Genomic DNA, 4,669 nt, shown 5'->3' with positions numbered 1-4,669 from the left:
ATAATGTTTATATTTTTATTCTATAAATTATAGAAGTTTGAAAAAACAGGCTACAAATCCAGGGAAGACCTGATATAAGAATAAATTAACCTCTGCTAAAATTTATTAATATGTTTTTACTATACCATCTTTTATAAAAAAGCTAAAGAAAATAAGTCAAAATATTATTCTAAATCTGATTTTGAACGATAAAAAAGAAACTAAATTATGAAAACATAATAGAAACTTGAGATTAAGTGACTATTTGTGATAATGGACTTCCTTTTTTCACTCCTGATCTTTTTTTGGAAGGTCTTCTAGCTTGTCCCAATTATAGGTAATGTTTTTTGATGGTTTTAGATAGATAGTACTCAATATTTCAAGAGAAGCTCAATTTACTTTTGTGTTTGAATAGGAACTTTTGATGTATTTCGTCAAAAGCTTTTTCTGCATCTTTTGAGATAATCATGATTTTTGTTAGTTTTGCCATGAATATGGTCAATTGTGTTGATAGCTTTCCTGTTATCGAACCAGCTCTCCATTACTAGTATAAGTCCCATGACAAATTGCTATAATCTCTTTGCTAACATTTTATTTAAAATTTTTACACCAGTGTACACTAGGGAAATTTGTCTATAATTTTGGCTCTTCCCAGTTTAAGTATTAGAACAGTAGTCATTGCATTAAAAAAAATTGTTAAAATTCCTTCTTTTTCCAAATAGTTTATATAGTATTGGAATTAATTGTTCTTTTAATGTTTGTTAGAATTCATTGATAAATCCATTTGGCCTTGGAGATGTTGTTTTTCCTTGAGAGTTTATTGATGCCTTCTTCAATTTTGTATTCTATAATGGGATTAGTTAAGTATTTACTTTTTTCTTCTGTTTATCTAGGCAATTATGTCTTTGTAAATAGTTATCAATTTCACTCATATTGTCAGATTTATTGGCATAAAATTAGGCAAAGTAGCTCCTAATTATTGCTTTAATTTTCTCTTCACTGGTGATTAAGTCACTCCTCATTTTTGATACTGGTAATTTGATTTTCTTTTTTATTTTTTAATCAAGTAAACCAAAGGTTTATCTATTTTATTTTATTTTCCAAAACCAGCCCATAAGTTTAATATGGGGGAAGGGGCTTAGGGAGGTAAGGGGGAAAAAAAAGCATAACCTGGGGATAATATCATGGCAGGAAATACAGAATTAGTAATTTTAACCATAAATGGGAATGGGATGAACTCTCCCATAAAGCAGAGATAGACAGCAGACTGTATAAAAAGTCAGAACTCTACAATATGTTGTTTAAACACATTTAAAGCAGGGAGATACATACAGAGCAAAGGTAAAAAGCTGAAGCAGAATCTATTATGCTTCAGGTGAAGTAAAAAAAGCAGGGGTAGCCATCCTTATCTCATATCAAGCAAAAGCAAAAATTGATCTAATTAAAAGATATAAGGAAGGAAACTATATCTTGCTAAAGAGTAGCACAGACAATGAAGGAATATCGATATTAAACATATATGTACCAAATGGTATACTATCTTACTTTCTAAAGGAGAAGTTAAGAGAGTTGCAGGAAGAAATAGAAAGCAAAACTATAATTGTGGGACATCACAAAAATGCACTCTCAGAATTAGATAAATCAAACCACAAAACAAATAGGAAAGAAATCAAAAAGGTAAATAGAATATTAGAAAAATTAGGTATGATAGATTTTTGGAGAAAACTGAATAGAGACAGAAAGGAGTATACTTTCTTCTCAGCAGTTCATGGAACCTATACAAAAATTGACCATAAAGACCTCAAAATTAAATGCAGGAAGGCAGAAATAGTAAATTCCTTCTTCTCAGATCACAATGCAATAAAAAATACATTCCACCAAAAGTTAGGGGTAAATAGACCCAAAAGTAATTGGAAACTAAATAATCTCATCTTAAAGAATGATTGGGTGAAACAGCAAATTATAGACACAATTAATAATTTCATTCAATATAATGACAATGATAAGACATCATACCAAAATCTGTGGGATGAAGCTAAAGTGGTAATAAGGGGACATTTTATATCTTTAGAGGCTTACTTGAATAAAATAGAGAAAGAGAAGATCAGTGAATTGGGCTTGCAACTTAAAAAGCTAGAAAAAGACCAAATTAAAACCCCCCAATCAAATGCTAAACTTGAAATTCTAAAATTAAAAGGAGAAATTAAAAATATTGAAAGTAAAAAAAAAAAAAAACAACTGTTGAATTAATAAATAAAACTAAAGTTGGTTTTATGAAAAAAAAATAAAACAGATAAACTTTTGGTAAATCTGATTAGAAAAAGGAAAGAGGAAAATCAAATATTAGTCCTAAAAATGAAAAGGGGGAACTCTCCACCAATGAAAAGTAAATTAGAGCAATAATAAGGAATTACTTTGCCCAACTTTATCCCAATAAATTTGATAACCTAAGTGAAATGGATGATGACCTCCAAAAATTTAAGTTTCCCAGATTAACAGAGGAGGAAGTCAATTGCTTAAATAGTCCCATTTCAGGAAATGAAATAGAATAAGGTATTAATCAACTCCCTAAGAAAAAATTCCTAGGTCCACATGGATTTATGGGTGAATTCTTGCCAGAGCCCTTCACCCAGACATCTACAAACCATTTTAAGATTAGACAAGAGTCTTGGCCCCAAAGGAATGTCCTGGATGTGTGAGAACTCCCTGCCCCAAGGTTTTTCTGACCCAGGCGTTAACTGTCAAAAACATGACGAATGTTCCAACCACAAACCGTCACATATTGCCTTGACTTTCTGATATATGGTCAACAAATGTTATATCTTTTGTTCTATGGAAATTTACTTTGCTACGTGGCATTCGCTCCACAACATATAAAAACCCTTTGCTTTGCCTCAATAAACGAGCTATTCTGTCACTACACAGAGTAGTTTCCATTCTTTCTTTCTTTTCAGCCCATTCCCAGGCAAACGCCTTCCCCAGCCTCCGGCTTACAGACTGATGTGTGACTTCAGCCGTCCCTAGTTCGAGACCCGCGGGCCGGGTCAAATTGGCGCCCGAACAGGGACATGAAGATCCATATCAGCCCGACGGATTGACGAAGAGAAGGAGAGATGAACCGCCTGGCCAGGCCCCCGTCTAAGGACCCCGAAGAGAATCTTCACATACAGTGTAAGTGAACCAATCCGTCGAAATCATGGGCTCCCACCTTTCTAAAGAACAGATTTTCGTTAAAGATCTTAAAGAGAGTTTTAGGGAACGAGGAATTAAGGTTAAAAGGAAAGATCTTAAAAAAGAGGCTTAAAAGTTAAGAAAAATAGAGCTCTGTGTCTGTCTGTGTATGTTTGTCTGCTTTGCATTGCTTCTGTTCTGTGTTAAAAGTTAGCAAGCATAAGAGATAAGAATTCAGCCTCTGTGTTACAGGCTTAGAAAAATAACAGGCTGAATTGTGGAAATTGGAATTCATTCAGAATAGTAATTCTTTCAGAGTGGTCTTAAATCATGGAATATCTAGGCATTCCCTGTGAAGGCAGAGAAGTGCATTAAAATGGGCTTTGAAGTTTAGAGAAACTCTGTTTGGATTCTGGGAGGGAAGAATGTTCAAGGTGAAACAAACTTCTCTCTGGCAGCGGGAGTCCTAGGAAAAGCCTCTAGTTTGCTTTGGTGATTTAAGAGCTTTGTTAAGTTTTAAAAACAATGATTAAGAAATTTGGGAATTGATTATTTTAATGTTACTTAATATAAAAATTGTTTGTGATTTTAAACTTTTTAACCTGTTGTACCAATTTGTAAGTAAAACAAAAGAAAAAACTTGACTATTTTAAACTGGTGGGAAAGTTTTCTCTGAAAAGCAGATTTTCAAAGCCTGCTAAAGGGGAGTAACAGCATTACAATCTTATCTGCTTAATACCATACCGCCTGAGAAGCTTCTACTAGTGGCCTTGAAGCACTCAGGCAGAAAAAAAAAAAAAAAAAAAAAGAAAAACTATTTGGTTTGCTTCTGAAACATTGGGTAATTTGTTATCATTATGGGTTATGAATCTTAAAGTTTAAAAAAAAAAAAGGTGATTAAAGAAAAGGGACAAGAGAGATTGATTTGCAAAATTAATTAATAGTTTAAATGAAGCATCTAGTCAGAAGAGTTATTGGTTTGGAAGTGTTTAAAGTATGTCAGAGAAAGTTTGAGCAAGTAGGCATTGGGAAGAGAGAAAAATGAAGCATCTAGTCAGAAGAGTTATTGGTTTGGAAGAGTTTAAAGTATGTCAGAGAAAGTTTGAGCAAGTAGGCATTGGGAAGAGAGAAAAATGAAGCATCTAGTCAGAAGAGTTATTGGTTTGGAAGTGTTTAAAGTATGTCAGAGAAAGTTTGAGCAAGTAGGCATTGGGAAGAGAAAGATAGAGAGATGGGACAGGAGAATGAAGGTGATTTAAGAAGGATTGATTAGTGGGAGCAAAAGATTTCAAGAAGAAATCAGTGGGGAAAAGAAGGAACTAGTTGGAAAGGGGAGTCACGGAGAGATGACTGTGAGACAGGATGTGTTTTTACAGGGGGAGAACAGCAGTAGGAAGCTGCAGCTGTTTTTGGTTGAAGAAAGCAAACTGATAAAAGGGTCAAGCCACTCTTACAAGATGTTAATTGAGTGAACATTTGTTTCTAAAATACATAATGATTTTTGTGTTTAAAGAATATG

At 33.4% G+C, this 4,669-nt stretch overlaps 1 long non-coding RNA gene across 1 annotated transcript; it reads left to right on the top strand.

Moving 5' to 3' along the window:
• Window positions 1–2,881: 2,881 nt before the first annotated feature.
• LOC141550974 (uncharacterized) lies at window positions 2,882–4,192 on the top strand. Its single transcript, XR_012484758.1, has 2 exons — window positions 2,882–3,807; window positions 3,844–4,192. It is a non-coding gene; the product is annotated as an uncharacterized LOC141550974 (long non-coding RNA).
• Window positions 4,193–4,669: the final 477 nt, after the last annotated feature.

This window comes from Sminthopsis crassicaudata, chromosome 1 (assembly GCF_048593235.1).
Source record: "Sminthopsis crassicaudata isolate SCR6 chromosome 1, ASM4859323v1, whole genome shotgun sequence".
In the NCBI taxonomy this organism is placed as follows: Eukaryota; Metazoa; Chordata; class Mammalia; order Dasyuromorphia; family Dasyuridae; genus Sminthopsis; species Sminthopsis crassicaudata.
The sequence above is the reverse complement of the archived record's forward strand: the minus strand, read 5'-3'. Positions and strand labels throughout refer to the sequence as shown.